At 47.5% G+C, this 24,577-nt stretch overlaps 1 protein-coding gene and 1 long non-coding RNA gene across 2 annotated transcripts in view; both read left to right on the top strand.

Moving 5' to 3' along the window:
• The window catches only part of LOC146187785 (uncharacterized), a 69,004-nt gene that overhangs the window by 24,965 nt on the left and 19,462 nt on the right, over positions 1 to 24,577 (top strand). The gene's annotated exons all lie outside the window — the stretch shown is intronic.
• Positions 16,523 to 20,886, top strand: LOC146187786 (uncharacterized). The gene is made up of 3 exons (XR_014707445.1): positions 16,523 to 16,919; positions 17,672 to 18,076; positions 18,771 to 20,886. It is a non-coding gene; the product is annotated as an uncharacterized LOC146187786 (long non-coding RNA).

Here is a 24,577-nt window from a genome sequence, read left to right as displayed (position 1 = left end):
GAATGACGGCGACACCGGCCATTACCATGGTAGTAACGGTTGAAGGTCACACCATACCTACAGAAGAGCTCGAGTCTGGCGGCTGGACGCCATTTATATATAAAGCCAATGCCTCATGACCAGCCCCGTCAATGACCCTACCTCACCACTCCGGCAACGCTACCAGCGAGGCATATAATCTGAGCGCTCGTCAAGTGTCCCACGGAGGTGCAAATACAACCGGCAGCAGCAAGGCACGGGCCCACCTTCCGCCTGCGACCAAGGAGGCCCATACCACAGTGCAGCGTAGCAAACAGCTGCCACCACGCCCGCCCAACGCTGTTCGAGTAGTCCGACAGTGCGGAGAACTGCGATTTCGAGATATTCCAAAACCTTGACTCTGGAAAGTAGTGCAGACCGAGCTCAAAATCATACTACCGGAGGATTTCTGCCTGCGCATTCACCCGACCGCCAATGCGTTCACCGTGGAAACAACACATGTCCCAACTGTCGAGACAATCAAGACGCTGACCTCCGTCACCATTGGAGAGCGAGCCTATACCATGCACGGTATATGTGGCACCCCCACCGGGGCTACCAGAGGTATCACAAACGCCTATGACGACGAGAGCCTGACGCAGCTATATCAAGATCTGGCCAGAACACATCTAAAGCACACCATACTAGCAGTCCGGCGCATGGGCATGACGCATTCTATTCTAATTACATTTGATGCTACCAAAGTGCCGCATTCCATCAAATACATGGAAAGCTTCCACCGCTGCACCCTATAACGTTTGGGATTCTCGTGCTCAGCCCAGCGCTGACGCCAGTTATTAGGTTTGGGTCGCGTGCGCCTGAGTATCGTACCGCTGCCAGCAGTTATTACATGCGGCGCGCGGCCCCTCGGTAGCGTTGGCCTGGCGACTCCGTGGCTCGGCGAACGGCATCAACGGTCCCAGCAAAAACGAGGCGTCTTCTAACGAAACAACCTTTACTACAACATCATGAAGGAACGGGCAGAGAAGCTGACCCGGAGAGAATACAGCCACTCACACAGCTGGTGTCTAGCGTCGTGTCAACGGCGCGTCTGTCTGTTGTTGTTGGGGCTGTAGGAAGAAGGAAAATACTTGCTACTGGCTCTGTAGCTGAGCCACTTCCGCTGCCTCGTGCAGATAGAAGAGAATATAGAGAAGAACGAAAAGAAAGAAAAGAGAAGAAAGAAAGAATGAAACAAATTAACCTCCTCGTTGCCAGGGAGGCCGGCATGTACTAGCGTCCAAATGAGGCTTATGGAGCGCCGGGGCGGCCAGAAGCTTAATATGCGAGCAGCGGTGCGGGATATATAGTCATTGGCATAATTTAGAATTGCAGGTTTGGAGTCAGAGAGAATTTTTGTGGTAGATGTACAGATGAGAGCAAGCGCGATGGCTGCCTTCTCTGCCTCTGTGTTGGAATTGGTGATTATAGAGCTGGCAGTAAGCAGCTTTGCTTGATTTTCGGCTACAGCCGGGATCATACGGTAGCCTGACGTATATTCCGCTGCGTCCACTTAGACTAAGGAGGGTGGCTGCTCCTGGCCCTGATGTGGCTGGAACAGGTAGGTCACCGCCGCTTGCGGCGGGGGTTAGACTGCCACCGATAGTTTATGTTGTAAGCCAGCTAGCGCACAAGTTGCGGGACCAATACTTGTGCACTACCGAAGACCCCCGCGGACCGGCGCACTCTTATGCAGGTTCGGAGAACGCTGAGCTGGATCAGCCGTTTCAGCTCCACGATCTGCGGGCGGCCCTGGCGAAAATGAAACGTGGCACAGCCCCGGGTCGGGACAAAATTACAAATTACTAGCTAACTTACCCGACCCGGCCTACCAGTCCTTATTGGATTACATCAATTCAATTTGGCTTGGGGACGCGCCATTCCCCATCGATTCGAAGACTGCTCTGGTCACTTTCATTCCAAAAGCTGGCAAGGCTATCAACACGGACAACCTTCGCCCCATCTCTCTAACCTCGTGTGCGGGCAAACTAACGGAGACGATGGTGCGTGACAAGTTGTCCGAGTTCATGGAAAATCAACACATCTTCGCAGACTCCATGTTCGGATTTCGCCCGTACAGGTCCGCACAGGATGTTTTGCTACAACTTAATCGGGACGTTCTTGATCCTGTCGAATGCCCTCACAACGACAAGGTCATACTCGCCTTAGACTTGAAAGGAGCATTTGACGTTACTCATGAGGTAATACTCACTCATCTTTCACAAACCGGTTGCGGTCGCAACGCGTTCAGATACATTCGGCAATTTTTGACAGATCGCCAATCCTACATTAAAATCCAGGACACCGAACATGGCCCGTTCCAACTTGGAACCAGAGGAACACCACAGGGTGCAGTGCAGTCTCCTCTCTTATTCAATCTGGCTATGATGCACCTGCCGGCCCAGTTGGGTGCGGTCGCTGGTGTACAGCATGCGCTGTATGCCGATGACATCACCCTGTGGGCCACTCAAGGTTCTCTTGGAGATAATAAGGCCAACCTGCAGCAAGCGGCAACCATAGTGGACCGTTATGCTCGCCGCTGCGGCCTTCAATGCTCCCCTCAAAAATCTGAATCTGTACACATACGCCCCTCACCAAAGTGTACGGCCAAAATTGAGCTTTCTTTAGAGACAGGATCAATTCCGGAACGAACAGAAGTCCGGGTACTGGGGCTCTTCATTCATCAACATAGACGGTCGGACACTACCTTGGCGAAACTCCGTAAGGTGGGGGACCAGGTGGGCCGCATGGTCCGCCGGGTTTCTAACCAACGTGGGGGGTTGCGGTGCAAAGACGCCTTGCGGCTGGCGCATGCATTTGTGACCAGTCGAATCTTGTATTCGACTCCTTACCTCCATCTTCGGAAACAAGACGAGGATGCACTCGAAGTCGTCCTGCGCAAAATTTTTAAGAGAGCCCTCGACCTCCCCGTGAACACCTCCAACCAGCGTCTACTGGGCCTGGACATGGTGAATACGTTCCGGGAGATCCGAGAGGCTCACCTAACCAACCAATACACACGTCTTTCTAAAACACTGTCGGGTCGCCGCCTCCTTGCCCGGCTACACATCCAACATACCACTCTTTTGGAAGATCGTGTACGCTTCCCTTTCGAGTGGAGATGCGCCCTCCACGTACGCCCTCTTTCTAAAAACATGACACGTGAAGACCACAATTGCCGGCGCCTGGCGCGGGCCGAAGCCCTGGGCCGCCATTATGGGTCGAAACCCGGCATTTACTACGTGGACGCCTCCGGCCCCCAGCATGGGGGATGGTACACGGCCGCAGTGGTCCACCAGTCCAAAACTGTTAACGGGCTTACATTTCGCGCCCGTGACATAACCCACGCGGAGGAGGTCGCCATTGCGCTGGCAGCTACTCACACTGATTCTAAAACAATTATCTCCGACTCGCGAGGGGCCTGTCGGAACGTCGAGCAAGGCTGGGCACCATACTTAGCCTTCCGACTACTTCAAAATTGTACCTATACCGGGGACCCCGCTTACCGGAAAATAGTATGGGCTCCTGCTCATATGGGTCTCGAAGGGAATGAGGCAGCCGACGCCGCCGCCCGCGCATTCTCTTTCCGGGCTTCCCATCTCGACCCCCTAGATCGGGATCTCGAATTCGAACCCGCGTATTCTTTTAAAGACATTGTTCTTTACTATCAGTCTTGTCATAGCCTTTATCCTCGCCCGAGTAAAGGTCTATCTAAGACGGAGGAGCGGCTTCTACTCCTCGTATTCAGATATGTGGCGCAAATAAACACAAACACAGGTGAAGATACACAGCACACGTGCGCGTGTGCTGTGTATCTTCACCTGTGTTTGTGTTTATTTGCGCCACGTATCTGAATACGATGATGCACCAATTTGCCCCTCAAGCCGTTATTTTGGGCTTCTACTCCGTCTGTATACCAATACTCTGCTGTGCCCGGCAGCACTAAAACATTTTAATCCCTCCTTCACGGCCAGTTGTCCGCACTGTGCGGAGAAGTCTTCGGACATCTATCACATGGTGTGGACTTGCCCATGCAACCCAGCTATTCCTCCTCACCCCAACCCCACTCGGGAGGACTGGGAGGCGACCCTGCTCGGCTGCTATGACCTGCAGGCCCAAAATGCCTTGGTCGAGCGCGCCCGGGCAGCGGCCGACGCCACTGGGGTCCCGTACTAGGGACCCCACCCAGTATCTGTAAGGGCTGATAGTCAAAGATCCGGCCCATGCGTACATCCACCCCTTTGAAATGAATAAACGTTTGTCACCACCACCATTGCACCCGCCACTGCTTCGGTGGTGGACGACGGCTGTTGCAGCGCGCGTCTTTCTCTCCCTCTTCGTTTTCTTTCTTCTCTATTTTTTCTTCGGTCCGCATGAAGCGGCGGAGGTGGCTCAGCTACAGAGCCAGTAATGGGCCCGTGCATTTTCTTTTCCTTTTCCCTGCAGCCACAACAACGGCTTGTTTTAGAGAATTAAAAACGTGGCTACCAATATTAAAGGCCGAGCAACATTGTCTGGTGCCGTCGGAAAAGACCGCAGGATGTGAGCGAAGGCAACGAAAGGAAGAAATATCACCGAGCTTCTACACAGTCCTTCAGTGCTGTTAGGATAAGCTCCAATTTTACTCGACGATTACGTCATTTGTTTTAATGATAGTGCAAACACTTCGCAAGCATTACCAACGGCCTATAGAGATTTAAATCCTTCACTATCGCCGAAGTATCAAAAAGTGATGCAGATTTAATGCCCTCCACTACGGCATCTCTTTCACCCTATTTTCACTCCCACTTTCCTCATTTTCCTTACGAATCGGTTAAGGTGTCCGCGGAGAATTGTGCCATACTGCACTGAGTCTGTTTCTATATGCTGTATGGTGCGGCGTTCGAGGAAGTGTCAACTGAATGGCGCCGCACGGACGCCTTGGTCGAACGCCTGGCGGGGTTAACTTCGCCTGGTGACGTCATCACAAGACATTAAGTCATTATGACGTCACGTCTGGTTATTATTTTTATCATCATCATCATCAAAACTTTTTATTTCCACCGAAATGAAACTCCTTTTTGGACCCTCCGGCGCGCAGGCCTAAGGGAACCTTACTCAGGAGCCTCGCAAACTAAGGTCTGGTGAAGATACATTGTTGCTTCACGGCCTCAGCCGCCAGGCAGGTGGCTTGTTGCTGTTGAGCGGGGTTCCCGCTCCGCAGCAAGGTGTACCAGGCTTCTCTATCTTATATTCTGCTCGGCGCCTGGGCTGCTAGCACATTCTCAAATTACGTGGTCGAGAGTGCCCCTCTCCCCGCAAGTTATGCAATACTGGTCTTTCTCCTCTTTAGAGATTGTCATGTATACCCAGAAGGGGCTTATATGATTCTTCCCCTTGTAATCTTCTCCACGAAATTGCCTCCTCGTTTCCGAAGGAACGGTCAGGCAGCGGATAGACCCTCTTGCTCAGCTTATAATGTTCCGTGATTTCGTTGTATGAAATCAAGCTATCTTTCATGTGTATGCGAGATGGCTACTCTACGGCCGCCCGGTGATAGAGAGCTCGGGCAAGCTCGTGTGCAACCTGATTTCCTGCAATAGATTCGTGCGCTGGAATCCATATTATCTCTATATTACGTTCTATTGGCCTCGCCTCGAGGACGCGTTTGGCCTCTTCCGAGATTCTTCCTTTCTCAAAGTTCCTGACTGCATTTTTGCGGTCTCATAAAATTGTCCTGGCCTTGGTACCGACTCAAGCGAGCGCTATCGCCAACTCTTCCGCCGCGCTGGCATATCTCGTGCTGCTCGAAGCCGCTACCATTGATGCTCCTGCCCCGTCGACCACCGCGGATACAGCCGCCCCGTGCTGTCCGCACGCCGCGTCTACATAAGCCACCTGGTCTGCCGTTCGCTTCCTCATCTTCCTCTCGTAGGCCTTAGCCCTATGCTCTCACCTTTCATTATTCTAGTCAGGATGCATGTTTCGCGGCATAGGTCTGATACGTATCTTTGCCCTGATTCCTAGCGGGATTTTTACCATCTTGTGCGTGCTACTTTCTGGCCGGATTCGACCCATTCGAAAATTGTCCTCCCGCTTCAGACTGGCCGAGCCGTTCCAATTGGGATATTCTCACCCTCTCTGCAAGCTCAACCCATCACTTGTGAACCCCCATTTTCTCAAGCCGCTCCGTAGACTTGGATATGGGGAGTCCCAGAGCTCGCTAGACGCATTTCCTCAATATTCTGTTTATCTTCTCTATTTCTATTTTGCTCATGTTTAGGTACGGCGTCGCGTAGCAGATCTGACTTATTATGCACGCCTGTGACACTTTCAGGAGGTTCCTTTCTTTTAGTCCTCTCCCCTTTACTGCTGCCCTCCTGAATATGCCTACCATTTGGTCTGCATATGTGGCTAATTTCTTTATGATGTTGGTGTTGTTGCCCTTCTTGTTGATAAACATGCCTAGGATCCTCATTTCCTAGACCTTGGGAACTTCCAGGCCTTCAATCACTACTTTAATTTCTACTTCTGTCTTGTTCCTGCCGTTAATATTATACACGAAACCCTCTGACGTTTGCGGTGAACACGCCAGGCCTCTTTCGGCCCCATACTTCACCACTACGGCTGCGGCCCTTTGCAGACTCCACTCAATTTCAGCGTCGCTTCCGCTATTCATTCAAATATTCATGTCGTCGGCGTACACGCTGAATTAGACAAGAACGGATGAGATGTCATGATGACATCACATCCAGTCATGACGTCACAGCCGGTAACGTCACCATGTGATTACATCATAACCAGTTGTTATTCATCATCATCCTCAGCCTCACTATACCCACTGCAGGGCGAAGGTCTTTCCCATATTGCTCCATTTAACCCGGTCCTGTGCAAGCTGCATCTACTTGACCCCTGCGAACTTCTTAATCTCATCCGCCCACCTAATTTTCTTCCGCCCCCTGCTACGCTTTCCTTCCCTTGGAATCCAGTTTGTTGCCCTAAACGACCATCGGTTATCCTTTCTTCAAGCTACATGCCCTGTCCATGCTCATTTCTTCTTCTTGATTTCCATTAGAATGTCAGTGACTTGAGTTATTTCTCTGACCTTATCCCTATCAGTTTTCTTTCCATAGTCCTCTGCGTTGTCCTGAACTTAAGTAGAACCCTCTTTGTTAGCTTCCACGTTTCAGATAAGTACACGTAAGATGCAACTGTTGTATGCTAGTCATAATCTGGGAGTGCTTGCCAAATGCGCTCTATTCCAGTCTTATTCTCCTAGTTATTTCCCGTTCATGGTCCTGAACTGCGGTTACTACTTGTCCTAAATTGATATCTTCGCCTACTATATGAGGTGACAATAATTTCAGAGATATTGCCGCGCGACTGCCGTGCTTAGTGCCGACGACGACGAAGTGGTTGTTGGCTTGAGAGGCGCGCTGGAGCTGGACTGTGTGATCAGAACTAGAAGCCGACGATATTCTCGGCTCCTCGTCTACGTGTACCTTCACAGATCCCTGTGGCTCGAGTCGTGACACTGGTGGAGGTGCCGTCGATGATCCCTTCTCCTGCGGACGACCCGACGCGGCTGCCTCTCGTGACCACTCCTGTTCATCGTACAAGCCGGCGGCTCCGAGGCTTGCCCCCCGAGGCCTTCCCTCTTGACGAAGAGACCCTAGCTATGGCAACGACATCACCCGCCCGTACCACGACTGTCTAGTGGCACGGTCCGAGGCTCTTTATTTTTCGTTCCTTTTCTGCCTCAACATAACATATGTCTCTTCCACCTTATTTTTATTTCCTTTTGGATGCCTCAGCATAATATATGTCTCTTCCACCTAAGCCCGTCATAACTAGTGGCACGGGCAGAGGCACATTATTTTGTGTTTTTTTTTTGGTAGCCTCACCATAATATATGTCTCTTCCACCTCTTCGTCCTGTCTCATTCTTTAGACCCCACGTATCCCGAAGCCATTTCACGGTGAGCAGATCGAAGATGCCGAGGACTGGCTAGCTCACTATGAAAGGGTCGCACGTTTAATGGCTGGGACGAAGCTGCGAAAATGCGGAACATCTACTTCAGCCTTGAATACGCTGCTCGGACGTGGTTCGAGAACCGCGAGGCCACATTCTCTACGTGGCCGGCCTTCCGAAACCAGCTTCTGGGTACGTACGCCAACAGTGACCGCCGGGAGAACGCCAAGCGCGCCCTGACCTCTCGAGTTCAGCGTCCGAATGAAGGGGTTGCAATGTACGTCGAAGACGTCATGCGTCTCTGCCATCGCGCCGACCCCTCCATGAATGAAAAGGTGCGGCACCTGATGCACGGAGTTAAAGGCCAGCTTTTTTCTGGCCTCGTGCGGAACCCGCCCACCACCATCGCGGTGTTTCTGGCTGAAGCTGTGATTATGGAGAAACTGCTGCAGCAGCGATGCAGCCAGTACGCTCGGCCACGAAATTCCATCTCCGCACTACCGCCGACTGACCGCACCGACTACAATCCCGGGACAGATCTAAGCTCCCTTCACGACCTCATTCGCACTTTGGTTCGCAGGGAGCTCCAGCAACTTCATGGGACATTTCTTCCTGGCACGACTTCTCTGGTTAGCGTCATCCGCGAGGAGGTCAGGAATGCACTCACGCCACCGATAAGTGCAGTCGTTCCACCGGCACCCCCGGGCCTCACCCAGCCGATGACTTATGCTGATGTCACACGCCGCCCAGCCCTGCTTTCTACCCCTTCGCCTTACACGCCACCTCAGGTCGCTGTGCATGCTGCGGAACCGCTGCCCCTCTGGGCAGATCGGCGCCAGGCGCTCCGGAAGGCTGATCTCTGGCGCGCTCCAGATAACTGCGCTCTCTGCTACCACTGTGGCGAGGCAGGTCGCCTCTACCGACAGTGCCCTTATCACCAGATAGGTCTGAGAGGATTTGCTCCCGACAGCCCTCGTCCACGACCTGGTCAACGGCCTCAAGACATCGCCGAGTACGTCACCCACCAGAGTAGTCCGCCACATTCTCCTCGTCGTGAGTGCCGATCGCCTTCGCCAAGCCGCTCTTCACCCTCTGGGCCACGTTATACCGTTGCACACCTTGGTTCCTCGAGCCCTCGTCGGGAAAACTAGCTCCGGCGACCTTTGGGGGTGAGGCCGCCGCACACCGATTTGCCGCAAAGCCTCCACCGCCGCCCCGCTTGATTCGTCCCGACGTCGAACGCGGAATTCCCGTCCAGTTTTTGCCGCACAGACCAGGGCCCGCTTGCACAAACGATCTTAAGACTGTCTTAGCTAAGTCCAGACTTAACTGCAGTCTTAAGGATAGGCCGTTAGCATGGCTGCTTAAGACTGGAGCCAAGACTGGGCTTCAGTCTTGACTTGAATAAGTCGCTTGCAAGATTACGACTCTAGTGCCGTCTTAGCTAAGACACAAGGACGGCAGGTACCTAAGTAGCGAAACAGGGGAAAGCAGGGACATGCTGGCCCCGTCCCAGCTTTGAGATGTAAACATTGCCATTCTTGCGTTGTGCTAGATCCGTGCCGTTGCTTTTTTGCGACTTAAGATTGTGTCATGAAGTAAAATGACTAACGTGGTTGCTGAGGGTGTTCGTGGAAGCCACTCTGGTGAACACGGGCCGAGCCGAAGTGAGCAACGAAGATTGCAGTCGGGTGTTTTGCTGTTTGGCCTGTGCGCTCACTAGTTCGTTTTTTCCTCTGTCAGCATTGGTTCTCCAGCAGTCTATTTCTCTGCAACTGTTGAAATCACTGGTTCTGCGTTTCGGCATCCGGCTGCAAGCGTACGAAGCATTTGGGCCCCTTTCGCGGCGCAGTAAGGCAGCCAAGCACACCGTTAATCAGTGAGCGTTCAGTGAAAAGAAAGAAAAAAATAGAATGTGCGATAAAATTGTCCTCGTGACTAAGTGCGTCTCCGGTGATGGCCGAAGAGCTTCCGCGTCCAACGCGCATGCTGTGATGTGTAATTTTATTCGACGTATGTGTGTGTGCGCGCTTATGTGTGCGCGCTGTGCACCGTGTGGATACGTCTCGTGGCGAAGTGATGAGTTGTGCGCGTGATCACGCCTGTGTCACGTCTGTGGTCGTCGGTGGCTTTAATGCAATGCTGTGCTCTCTACCTGCCTCCATTTTACTGTCTCCGTACTGTAAACGACCGGTGATCAGCACAAACTTTCGTCCTTGGGTCGTGTTTGTGTTCACAAAGCATTTGGGCTGCGATTGGCGTGAATTGCAGTAACATTCGCGCTGCAATTAACGCACAAATGGCAAGAAAGGTTTTATGAAGTTGGATGTGAGGAAAAATCGGGAAGAGACACGCACAGACCACGTTTTCACTAGTTGCTGCTATCGCAGCATTTTATTTTATTCCTTTATTTTTGCAATGTGCGCCACAGATGTGCTACCATTTTTCCCCCCGCTTTAGTACAGATATGCTCTTTGTATGAAGATTGGGAAAGACTCAACCTTGCTATTATCTTTGTTTTTGCTGGCCGTATTTTTACCTTTTGACATAATAGGAATTGCGGTATGGTGTGTTGCACTGCAGAAAACAGTCTAGTTTGATAGCTAACAAGGGGTATATTCGTTACCTGTGTTGCTTGATGTTGATTAAATATAGTAAGCTTGACAGACAGGACTTTTAGTGTGGCACATGTCTTCAAAAATCGGAACAGCTGTCAGACGATTTGGTGGTGCTCCACATTTGTGAACAGGGCATACACATGCATACACATAACAGCGCATGCACATAAAACATCAAGTGCTTAAGCGACTCTTACTAAGCGGTGTCAATGACAGGACTTGTTGCCGCTTGGCTGGAATACCAAGCACTCATGCATCAATTGTAGTCGTAACAAGTCACTGCTAGACATTTGGTCATTACAAGTCATTTTAGTCATTTCTAATCAATTGCAATACAGGTCGTCGGTACACATGTGGGTCACCACAAGTCATAACCTCTAATAATCAATACCACTATCATTTTTCCTTTCACCTGTTCTCATATGACAGACACTTCCCGGTGACCGGTCCGCCGCTCACCTACTGAAAATTAACAAATCGACTATGTCTTCATTCAAGCAAACATTTAGTGCTGTCTGTACATCCTCTGCCCATACGTTTTGAGAGCATGATTTTTTTTTGTTTACAGGATTTAGCATGTCAAGTTTTAAGCAATGTCATAGTCGGGATGTGCACAAGCTTACTGTGCCTTTTTTTTAACATACACTGAGATTGCCCAGTGCACGGCCAGCTTTGTGTTTAGTCACCATCGAAACGCAGACACCAAGGCAGAATCGAAGTAGGGTTCTCCAAATCTAACAGTCAAGTTCCATAAACTGGGCCACTGCGTTGTGCTGAGACAACATTAGTACCCATAGGCCGCCGAGCTGCAAGCTGTGATGTGAATGATGTAATTTAGGGCCTAGGAACAACACAAAGGCTTGGTAATGAGAAATTATTGAGGCTGAAAACAAGGCAACTAACGAAGGAAACAGTTTATTTTGCAAGAGAAAATTACTGAGAAAAATTATTCTTGAAAAAAAACAACAAAAAAACTCATAAGCAACAGGCATGCAAATGCTTGCTGGGCACTGGCCTTATTAGACAGTGACCAACTAGCATGAGCCTCTTGCTGCTGGCTGAAAACATTTTGCATGCACTTGCACAATGACATCGGCAAAGATGTTCATAGAACGGCTGAAAAAAGGAAACATGCAGTAGACTGAAATCAGTGACCCCCTTCCCCCCCCAACAGTCCTAATAATAACTGTCAGCATTTCCAAACAAGGACCACTGAATAGGAATGTTGCATGTTTATGTAATTTTATTTAATATTTAATGTATTTAATAAAAATTGCATTGTAATATTCTAAATGTTACGCAGGTACCTCTTGAAAAATTCAGTGCACCATGCATCACATTGTGTAATACAAAACAGCAATTTAATAATAATAATATTATAATATACTTTATTTTCCCTTTAATACAAGGAAAGGAGCAGCCGCTAAAAAGCTGCTTCGAAGAGCAGCTTGACGCCCCGGCTGCCCCTGTATGTGATGGCATTTAACAGCAGAGAAGTCACGCTTACACAATGAATAAATAATGAATGGAGAAATAATTAAATTAGATTACAAAAAAGCACAAGGTAAATTAGGAAAAATACATGAAAATAATACAGAGACATGCTGCACAATAGAACACTTAATTTAAAAATATGTATTCATAGAACATTTTATGGATTAATTTAATGGGAGGAAGAGAGAAATCTTGACCACTACAAGGGAATTATTGATTTAATATGGTAGAAAGCCTGAAGCGAAGCATCTGCTTGACATAGTTCGTCCGGCATGCTGTAACATGCCAATGCTCCGGGTTACGGGTGTCGTATGTGTGTTGTCTTGAAGCGCTGCTATGAGCGTTAGTGTGTTGTCCTTTTTATTGATGTCTTGTTTATATAATCACAAAAGCCTGTAGGTATACAAAGATGTTACTTTACCCATTTTTAGCTGCTTAAATATTGGTCCTGTATGTTCGAGGTAAGAAGCTTTAGCAATATTTCTTATTGTACGTTTTTCTGCTGTTGTTGTTGCCCATACTAGCAAGGAGTAGTTCAGAACTGACGAAAAGAGTGAATTATAAAGCATAATGTTAATGGTAAGTGGAAATACTGGGAAATGTCGGCGTAGAGAACCTATTGTGTGTGGTAGTTTGTTGACTAAATATTCTATGTAAACTTCCCATGTCATGTGCCCTGAGAAGTACACGTCTAACGTTTTCACAGAGTGAGCAATTTCTGTTTTAGTGCCACTGAGTGTATTGATAAAGCTCGATTGCTTTATTTCTGGGATGGAAGAGAACTGCTTTTGTTTTATTGTCAGAGAGTTTTAGACTGTTTTGACACGCTCAGTGTTCAGTTTTTTTCCAAGGTTATGTTAGCCCGACTGGATAGCTCTTTGCCCGAGTGACAGAGAAAAACAGACTTGTATCATCAGCGTAAATGTGTTTTGCAGATGAATCTATGGAAACAAGATCATTACTGTAGAGAATGAAAAGAAGGGGGCCTAAAAGACTGCTTTACGGTATTTCTCTGTATACCATATTGGTGGGCATGTCCCCCCCCCCCTTTTTTTTTTCCCCTGAAGTTTCGTTTAAACCCAGCCAAACACCCCATTAAAATTGTAGCATCCCATCTACTTTCAAATAATAGGTTAACCATTGTCAATATGAGCTGCTAGTGCACATGCAGTTAAAGAATCACAGTGTTCGGATATTAGCGAGGACAAAGAACATACTTTCATTAACGGTATTTAACATCCCTTATGAAATCAGGTACGAAGGAGAGTGCATAAATATGTCAACAACCATTTCTTGGTGCTGGGTGTTGTGACCGTGACCTACTTTGTCTGCTGTAATCATTAAAGGTATTGAAAACCTCTGCCTGGAGGCTGAAAACCACTGAAAACCTCATGCCTGGAGGCTTTGTAGGAGGCTTTCACTTAACAGCAAAAGCAAAGATTAAGATGCTAGAAAAGTGACGATACTGCACTTATAGAGCTGACGTGACGAACAGTATGCAATTTTGTTCTGCTGTACCACAATCGAGCTATTTCTCTGCTGAAATATTCAAATTTTTGTAAGCAGGAATGTGTTGGAACAAAATGCTTTCAAACTTGGCATATTGCAATCATTACACTCAATTGTTGGCCTTTTGTGATTCACACGAATATTTCAATGATGACCATTTGGAAGTGAAGTGCGGCATAGCACAACCACAAGGAAATGTGTACAAACAATTAATATATCATGATGCAGAATCTTAGCAAAATAGCCTGTTGTGCACATTGTTTCCATGCACTCAGCCTGCTCAATAACCTAAAGAAAAACTAAGCAATTTAAAAAGATCATGAGCCTTAAAGGATTGATTGTTGAAGGATTGTAGTTTGTCATGTAAAATATTGTGATGCTACTATCTGAAAAAGCCTAAGCCAACGGCAAGTAAAGATAAGACGGTTTTCAGCGTTCTGTACGTCGTAGTGCAACTAAGTTTCTGTGCCAGCAATTAAGTGCGGTTCGTGCAACACTGACAAAAATTCGAATAGTTCAGGCTTATTAATAATACTGTGGGCATTAACATTTAGCAGATTGAGTTCCTTATTGAATATTTATCAATGGTCTTTATCGCATGAGCTGCCGCGAGTGCTGCTCAGCTTAACACGACTGTTAGTTTCCATGTTCCAGGTATAGGCTACACCATTTACTGTCAGTTTGTCACGGATAAGTTTAACTTTTGTGCCTGCGTCTTTATCGTCTTTTGCTGATTGCCACAGTAGCTTTCACAGTAACATAATACATAAATAAATAATGCATAAAGGACAAGCCTTGGTTCAGAGGTGGATTTTGCTACAACACATTTTTATCGTGGTAATGAAGCCTGAGAAAAAGGTCTTCAAGACATGGGACAGAATATTCAAGGGAGTTGGAAACATCTCTCACATTCTTGGCAAACACATAACGTACCTGCCTGCAGCAACAGGTAGTATCAGTATTCAAAACACATTGCTCACATTGGATACAGGAGTATGAGTATGTGAACTTTGTGGGATAATGAAAGGGTTCCAAAAGTTGCATATGCAGTAATACATTTTAAACAGTGTATTGATACTTTGCTATAAATGAATGCAATTGCCTTTTTAATTGCATAAACACTTTGCAAACATCTGCATTCTTGTGAATCACACTTTAAAAGCAGGCCGGTCAGGACTCCACCAATTGTCTCCACAAAAGTGAGTGCTTAAATATGCTGGAGCCTGATACAGCAACTTTTAAGGTTTGCTAGATATGTTAGAAGTCCAACATTGGCAGCTGCAGCTTCACATGTGTTGACACTGATTATTTCGGCACCACACAAAGCTGACAAGGCTGACACCAACAGCACAGGTGCAACAGGTCTCACTTCTCTAGCGGCACTGTGAACATCCAAGTTGCACACACTGAACACATAGTGCTGACACCAAGCACACATGAGCAATCAAAACGATCTGCAGCTGGTCTCACTTCTGGTGACGCTGTGAAGGGCTCCACACAATAAGCACGCAGCGTTGACACCAAAAGCAGCGGGGACGTATAAACATCCAACCATCAATGAGCTACTTGCGAGCTGCTACCTGAGATGGCAGAACAAGCTCTGTTTGAACAGCGCAAAATCACTGAAGCACTAATGCGAAGACGATCAGTTGGTTTGTGCACGCTCTCAGATGCAGCCCAGCACTAGGATCTTGAAGAGAGTGCAATGGATGGCGCCCACGACACGTTGGAAGCCTCCCAAAGCTTTGATGTATTCACGCCAGGCCCATCCTCCGGTGAATGATGGCTGGAAACAAGACGTACGTGTTTCACTTGTGACACATGTTTCAATTGCTCTTGATTTGGAACCTACATGTAGCGGTACGAACGCATGTTTGAGCTGCACGCCCCATTTTACACACTGAGCGGAAAGAAAGAGGCGATTAGCAAGCGAGACTCATGCGAGGTTTGAAACCGGCAGCTCGTGCCGCGTTTAGCCGTATAGTCACACCACTAAAGGCCCCCGTGGGATATACGGTGCCAGTACACACAACAGGGAAAACGAAAAAAAAAAAAGAAATATGTGCGTCACAGCAACTACGACGACAAATAGCGCAACCAAGAAATGGGTTCGGAAACGCACCATCAATTATTCTGTATCGCCCGGTATGATAGTACAAACAAAACGGTGATGAAGAGCATCACTACGTTTCGCGTACTATTATTATTTTTTTTACTGCATTCACCGTTTAATACACGAGAGACATATCATAGCAAAGCACCCGCGCAAAAGAATGGCGAAAATGTTCAAGCTCACCTCAAGCCGACGAAGCCAGCGCGACTCGCATGGCAGTCCAAAGAGCAACGGAAGAACGTCGACACAAGTTCCCAGTCACTAAACAACTCCGAGAGGACGCGTGTCACCTCTGCATCAACACGAAGGGGAACAGAAAAACTTAGTTGCACGCTTTCCACGCTCGAAGGGGTCTATCATGTGTATCCAGCCGTAGCAGCCGCACTGCAGCCATTTTGAATCTTAATAAAGTTCGCAGTTAAGACTGCCTGAACGCTGTCTTTAAGCTCCGTCTTAACCGCTGTCTTAAACGCGCACTGAAAGTTTTGTGCAAGCGACTTAAGCCGTAGGGAAATCTAAGCTAAGAACGCTGGCCATAGGGACATACAGAGCCAACCGAGATAGACTTGATGCCTGCACAAAGCCTATGAACGAGCTGGACAGTCACGACGTTTGCCGCAATATTTCACCGAGAGGTGGCAACGCCTTAGAAGTAGCACTTGGCTTGACGCTCATATACGCGTTTTTGTTTTTGTTTTAACCCCTTGCCTTTCTTGCGTTGTTTTGTCAAATAAGGATGTGCGCGCCGCTTCTCGGCAGCTTTACAAAATAACTGAAACTGCACTAAATCCCGTCGTCATGTTTTGGGAGGCCGTAAAACTAAATAGATGGTCACTCGTTGTGTGTTGATCGGCGTGGTGTGCGTTCGCTCACGTTTTCTCGTTCGTCGAATGCCTGCGGAGCGTCAGTATCGCGTGCTGCCCGTTGCAGATCTCCACTTGTGTCGTGAACGTGCTTTCAGGGACAGGAAATATCCCTGCGAGTTTGAGCTGCAGCTGCGATCTCGCTTTGGCAGGGTCAGCATCCGTTAACCGAGCCCGACTCATCGCAGTCATGCGGTAACTTCATACTGCCTGGTGCTTCTGGCGTTGAAGTTCTTGCTACCGGCGGCTTTCTCATAAAGGCTAGTGAACCGGTCGGCGCGGACGAGTCGACGCAAGCCGGGCAGTAAGAAGAGTCGTTGTCGCACTGAAACGGAACGCCGCAGCCTGGACACGGTAAGAGCCGCCGTTGTCATTTCACCCATTTTGCCTATTGTGATGTTTCTTGACCAGTAGAGTCAAGGCAGGAAGAAATAGAAGAAAGTGCTTAAATCGTGTACCTTTATTTAGAGGTTGTTGTGATATACAGGGCCCATAGCGGACGTTAGCAACAGCGAAGCAATATTTTCAGGAACGTTTTTTTTTTTTTCACCTATTACGGTCATAAGCGTTTATTGCCTTGATCGAGCACAACGGTACCGATTGCGCACCTTGACGGGGTTTGCATCATACGGGGTCTACGACAAGTTTTTTTTCTTTTTTTTTAATGCTTGTCATGTGGCATAGAATGAGGCTGTCTTTTAACTTAAAGGGAATCATGCAGTCTATTTTATTCAAGGAATCGGAGCGAGCTCCGACTCTTATTTGTCCATTAGCCACAAGTGTAAATGTTCCTCCTGTGTAGCCGACAGCCGATCCAACTTCTTGTAGTCGTCTTATTCTTGACGGCTGCATTCCTGGGCATGTCCATAAAATGTGGCGAAGATCCATCTCGGCAGCTAGCCTTGGACACTTAGGGCATGTGCTCTGCACTGCATTCTCTTCAGAGCCTCATCGGCACGTCACCGATGGAGTAAGGGACGACAAGTCTTGCTACGTAATAGCATCAGCATGGAATTCAATCTCGGTTTTGTGCCGCCACATGATTACCTGCAACTGTAACCGATGAATATGCGCACCAGAAGTGATACAGGTTTGCTGCTTTACAGCTGGCCATCCCAGGATGAGCTGCCGGGCTGCATGAGTGACTTCTGTGCTGCTGGAGGTTTCCCTGGCATCGTGGGCACCATCGATGCCACTCATGTCAAGATCCAGGCCCATGAGCTGTACGAGGGAGCGTACATATAAATAGGCGTTTCTACCACACCATCTTCGTGCAGCTTGTGGTGGACAGCAAGTGCCAGATCCTCGATGTGGTCGCAAAGTGGCCCGGTGGCACATATGACGCACAAGTGCTCACACACAGCGCCCTCGCTCAGCTCTTCAAACCGGGCACTTACACCGGCATCCTGCTGCAGTGGCTATCCATGCAGACTTTGGCTCCAGAATGCGGACATGTGCGGCAAAAAGCGATACAGTGCAGCTCACGGCACCACCAGAGCAGTGATTGATAGGTAGGTGCGCAGCACATTCTAAATATTGGATTGCATGGTATCCTGGACACTGACCGGTTGTGGATGTCCGTGTTGTTCGAACAGCTTGGTACAGTTGCAAGTGTTGTTGAGCGAACAATGTATGCTGAAAGAAATTAACTTTGATGTCGCATTTGTTTACTAGTTAAATAACACTGCAGTCAAATAACTTTGGCCAAGCCTGTGGGGGGGGGGGGAAGCTTCTCAGCAAACAAACAAATTATGGTTGGGTGTCAGTTAAGTTATATTTGTTGAATGACACATATCAATATTTACTTAGCAATTAGATTTGTTCAAAAATCATAGCATTATTTTGTCGTTTGAGCATGATATATATTTCCTTAAATGAAGGTATCGAAATATTTCCATTCATTAATGATGCAAGGGTATTTACTGCATTACATTTCACCGGACGCGTTTACAGGTTGTGTGATAGCCTGGAAGAACAAATACTCAAAACATACATTCCATGTACAGCATATTATGAAGCTGTCAGTTCCATAAACCACAGGTTACTCAGAGCAGATGTGGCGTTATTTGAAATGCATCATGATGGAGAGAAAATTTTTATTATTCTGCATATGCATTCACTTTTACTGCAGCAACTTGCGTTACGCGCGTAACCAACTTTATAGTGGCATTGCATAGCCCACTCACGATGGTTTTTTTTTTTTAGGACAATAGGGCAGCTGAAAGGCTGCTTCCATTCCCTCCATGATCAGCAGCACATGTCACTGGACCATGTGTGGACCAGCATCATGACGAGGTGCTAACTCCACAACGTGTCCCAGGAGTATGCGTGCAGCATAGGCAAGGAAATGGAAGTGCAAGATGAAGTGTCTGTACATGCTTATCCTCACTGGGGTTATAGATTTATGCTGCACAAAGGCATGGTGGAGCAAGATTTCTCCTGCTTTAAGTACAGTTATGTGAAATGAATTACGCCTGTGCTAGTCACTGAGTTTAATGTTTTCACTGGGTGACTTCTCATGACCGGATAACTATGCAAATGTGCTTATTTCACTATGTGCTACGTCAGTCTTGTATTGACATCCTGAAGCCTACGCAAGAGTGTGCATTGAAGTATTTTCTGTTGAGCTGTTTAACATTGCAGTACTATAGAGCATAACAGATGGAGCATAAACATCTTCATTTTACTTCATTTTGGTTGTAACATCCAATTCGAGACATGTAAACAGGAGATTACATTTGAGCACTAAGCTTAATGTCTACCTGCAGTGGAGTTACAGTGGTTAGGGTGCTCAACTACTGCACCCGAAGATGAAGGATTGAATCCTGGCCATGGTGGCCACATTTCGATGGAGACAAAAACATAGGCGCCCGTCTGCTGTGCAATGTCAGTGATTTTTAAAAGATCCGAGGTGGTCGAAATTTTCCTACCTCTCCACTACTGCATCTCTCATAGCTTGAGTCACTGTGGGATGTTAAGCCCAATAAATGAAACCAAGCATAACCTTAACATCGGTTACACCAAGAGTAGGTTCAGTGTGGTAAAGTATGGTACTTAACAGATTACAGATATGTTTTTAAGCTGTGAGTTTGTTATTTTAATACCTACAATATATATTTTGTTACAGTCAATATGTTTTTCCATCACTCAAAGATTGCCATTTTGTCAAATACTTGCATGGCATCAGAGTGCAATGGCAAACTCTGGGAGACTTGGTGAATGTATGCAAAAGTAGAAGCACGGGCTACCATATTGTGGTAGGTGTTCACAGCCCCAGGTTTTGTATAAATTGTCTCGTATGGCATCCATGGCAGCAATGCTTGGACGAGCCATGTGGCATAAAAATAAAATGCGAACTACCTGCTCAAAGTGTAACGAGTAATTTTGCCATCAACTTTCAGTGATCACACCTGTATTGTTGGCAGTGCTTACATTGCAATTACAGTTGCAACAACTGAAGAGTATATATAGGGCCACAGAAAACTGTCTTATTATTTGCAGGTACAATATTCAACAACATTTTGGTTAACCTTGTATTAGAATGTTTATAGCCTTTTGTAGCACTCCTCACCCACCGTGATTCAAATCATGTGCATGTTTTGTTGTGTCAAGTTTTTATGTCAACTAAGCTTTTCTGCATTATACTCTTGCAAGTGCTTCAAAAGTATTAATTCCACCCTTTGAGACCAATACCTGTAACCATTACAAACTGTTGTTTGTTATTTATTCTCTGCTGCTCACTGTGTAGCGTGACCTGCAGAACAAATATCAGCATGTCTGGTGTGTGTAAGGCATCTACAACTGTCATTCTGTACTTTTCTCAAGTATATGTTGTTTTGCTTGTATGATAATATTTCTTGCCAATGTGGGCCACCATTTCCTCAATTGTATGCTGCGAGAACAGTATGTGCAAATGATTTTGCTCAATGTCGTGCTGGTGCTGGTCGCATGCGTGGATTAAATCACCTCAAGGGCTACTGATCTTGCATATCTGTATAGGGTTGCAATACCACTCGTAACCTGTGCACATCCAACACCCAGAACAGGCCAAAATTATATGACTGGAAGAAAAGTACCTGGTCGTTTTTGTTTATCTGCAGGAAAAAACGGTGAGAGCAAATGCTGTGGTTGCACAAGTATACCACATTACTGTCATGGTGGCAACTGCTGTAGTCATATGAACAGCTGTATTTGTCAACAATACTGTAACATATTTGTGTTCATTTGTGTTTCAGAAATTGGGGTGTGGAGTACTGATATTTTGATATACAAATCGAGTACATTTGTGGGGAAGAATGCATTAGAATATTCTACAAACTGGTGCAAAAATAATAAAAATTAATAAAAATAAAATTTTGTCATTTTTGCCTAACATTTGCTAATGACTGATATTGTGCATAGGCATACACCGAAACTAAAAGTACATTACAAATGTTACACAGCTTTGGACATACAATGTTTTTTTCAATAAGGCCCTGCATAAAACTAGTGGGAGTTGTCATATCGTGGCAGAATGCAGTAAACTTCCATATACCTATATCAGCCTTTAAGGATCCAGAAAAATCGGCGCTTTATAAGAAAGCATTATTTATTTAAGGGGCCTGAATAAATTGACAGAAACCATTTGTACCTGACGTGCACTTGCGCGATTTTGTCTGCTTTTTAAATGAAAGCGCATTGAGAACGACGTTATTATCGGTTTTCGTAAAGCGCTTTATTGGGCACACCGTCGCAATGGCCCTCTTTACGAAACGGCCCCGTCGCGTTTTGAGAATACTTCACTGCATGGTCCACGCGATCACGGTGAAGCGTGGAAGCTTTCAAAGTAAGGTGATTGAGAAATTAACGGTATATTTGGTATTTTTACACTAGTCACAAATTCAAATCAACTTTTCGGAAGACAGATAGATTAACAAGCATATTTCAATCTTATGGGTTTTTTCGCGAAGTCCCTCTAAAACGAAAACCGCATATCTTGAAGTTTTCTATTCAGGGGTGTTGCAGGCATGTTTTCCAACCTGTGCCGCTGCTAAGCGCAAGTTATTCTTTTAGTGCTATTGCGGTCCGTTTTGTATACCGCTGGTAAGTAGGTTTACAGGCAACGTTCCGAGCGACGAGCCTGTGCCAGCAGTGGGTAAGGAAACCGTGTCGAAGAAAGGATGTGGTGACGGCTCCAAAAATTGGAATGTGTGAGCGTGGCAGCTAGTGAGGCGTTTTCTAAAAACGGAATGATATTGAATATTGGATTGATATTGGTGAATGAGCGACTCGACAGTTTCGCGTCAAGATAAAATGCATGATTGGTGAATCTTGCGTCGAGATAAAACGCACGATCCGTGAATGAGCGACCTTTAGAGAGGTCGAAATTCTGTGAGCCTTCCAATACGGCATCTTTTGTCACAACCTGATTTTAGGTCACATTTGCGGCGCACATAACCTCAATTGTAGCTGCAGTGCGTAGAGTGCTCTAAAATTGTGGGAGACAACTCTCAGCTTTTGATAGCTGTTAGGACAGCGTCTAAATGTAACTGGTCGATTCCTATAATATGCCTCAGTAGCGATTCAACCGGCACTGACGTCAGCACAATACTTGCTTTTAAGGACTGCAGTTAATTAAAGCTCCCTAAAAGCGCTGCTACGTACAAGTCTGATATCCGCGGCCTGTCTGCCCCCCCCCCCTCCCACCTCACACACCAGCACCAGTACGCGCACGCACTTACACTGCTTACCCAAATGCATATAACCGCTGCCCTAGGAGGCTTTTTGAAGTCATCCCGAAAACGTGTTGTGGAAGGGCGTGGCGCATTCCTGTAGGCATATTATGAGGGGAAAAAAAAACCCAAGCAAAGACGTGGTAATTAATCAAAATGAGGCAAATGCTTGAGAAAAACTAGTGGCTTAACATTTTAATTGTCATTGCTAGAATGAACATTCTGATTGCCAATGAAGCACGCACGACGGCTACGGTGTCTGCTGCTTAAGACGTGAACGTCGCGTCATATGCATGCGAAGTTGAGCTCTTTTTTAGACAGCAACGACTGCAGCACGCTTTAACGTGCGCTCGCATCATGCCCCCTAAGAGATTACACATGCATGAAAATTCGACTTTGGAGGCGGCCTTGCTTAGCTGCTCATCGCTAGAGTCCCAACTGGCCCTGGCCAACGGGCAATGGTGATAGCTTTGTCCAGTGGCCTCCCATACTAGGCATTCCACTCATGCAAAGGACCCTTGACCTGCACTCTTTCTTTTTTTTTTCTTCAATAAAGTTTTTCGCCCTCACCACGCCGGACAGACGGAAAGCACCGTCAGGTGCCACGGCGCGTTCCCTAAGCAGGGGCCAAGATTTCCCATGTATAGGTACCCGCTGTCCTCAAACTAGGTATCCACTGTCTCTATGGGTATGTTAAGACAGCCCTGAATAACTCCGGTCCTGAAAAAGTCTGGTCTTACTAAAGACACTGTTTAAGTCTCGACTTAGCGCGGACTTTATCGTGCAAGCGGGCCCAGATGGCCCGGCGTCGTCCGCATCGCCGACAAGTTATCACCGCCGTGTCGGCTGAATCGCCCCGACGCAGACCACACAACTGCCGCCCAGCTTCCGCCGCCGCACCGCTCGCTTCATTCCTATCTGCTGTCAACATTGAACCGCCCCGACGCAAACCACCCAAAGGCCGCCCAGCTTCCGCCGCCGCACCGCTCGCTTCACTCCGAACCGACGTCGACAGGCCCTGGTCTTGGTCAGGTCTCCCTGGACATCCCTGTTATAGTCGGCACGAAGGCGGTCGGCGCTTTAGTTGATACGGGAGCCGATTATTCTATCCTTAGCGGGCGGCTTACAAGGACACTGAGAAACGTGATGACGCCATGGAACGGACCAGACATAAGTACGGCAGACGGACATGTAGTTGCACCACTGGGTATGTGTACAGCCCGGGTTACGGTGCGAGGCTGCACATTGTCGCGACGTTTCTTGTTCTACGCGAATGCTCCCGCGATGTTATTCTTGGCATCGACTTCCTTCGTGAGCACGGTGCCACTATAGATCTCCCGAACCGCTTGGTGACGTTTTCCGCCAAACTGACCACTGAAAAGCATGAGTACCGTGGGTCCCACTCCATGCTGCGAGTCGCCGATGATAGCCTCACAGTTCCACCACGCGCCAGCATCCTCGCCAGAGTTACCTGTGACGAGCCCCATCACGGCCTGCAGGTTGTTGAGCCTAATGTCTCCCTCTCACTCGCCTTGGGAGTTTCTATGGCAACAGGTCTTTCTTTCTTTCGTGCAGAGAGACGGAGGTGCCTGTCACCAATTTCTGCAATGAACATCGACATCTGTTCCGTGACACTGTCATTGTTTACGTCGACCATCTGCAGGAAGTCGCAGAATGTTTTGCTTCCGAGGAAGCTACGCCTAGCCCCGAACCGGATGGTGCCGTATACGCTGTCGACATCAATTCTAGTCTTTCCTCCGCTGAAAAGAGGCAACTCTAGAGTCTACTGCTGGAGTTTCGCGCGCGCTTCACGTCTTCGTCTAAAGTGCAGCAAACGTCGGTTATTAAACACCGTATTATTACGTATGAAGGCACTCGACCCATCCATCAGCAGCCCTATCGTGTGTCTCCTCGGGAGAGAGACGCTATCCAATAGCAAGTCAAGGAGATGCTCGCCAATGGCATCATTCAACCTTCAAGCAGCCCATGGTCGTCGCCTGTAGTCCTCGTTAAAAAGAAAGACGGAACACTTTGTTTATGCGTTGACTGTCGGAAACTTAACAGTATGACAAAGAAGGACGTCTATCCGCTGACACGGATCGGCGACTCTCTCGACCAACATCGCCGAGCCAAGTACTTCTCCTCTATTAACCTCAAGAATGGCTATTGGCAAATAGAAGTTGATGAGAGGGACCGTGGGAAAACTGCCTTCGTAACACCAGATGGGCTCTATGAATTCCGCGTCCTCCCATTCGGGCTCTGCTGTGCTCCTGCCACCTTCCAGCGGATGATGGACACTGT

Source organism: Amblyomma maculatum, chromosome 5 (genome assembly GCF_055883805.1).
Source record: "Amblyomma maculatum isolate TAMU_Amacu chromosome 5, ASM5588380v1, whole genome shotgun sequence".
NCBI lineage: Eukaryota > Metazoa > Arthropoda > Arachnida > Ixodida > Ixodidae > Amblyomma > Amblyomma maculatum.
The sequence above is the reverse complement of the archived record's forward strand: the minus strand, read 5'-3'. Positions and strand labels throughout refer to the sequence as shown.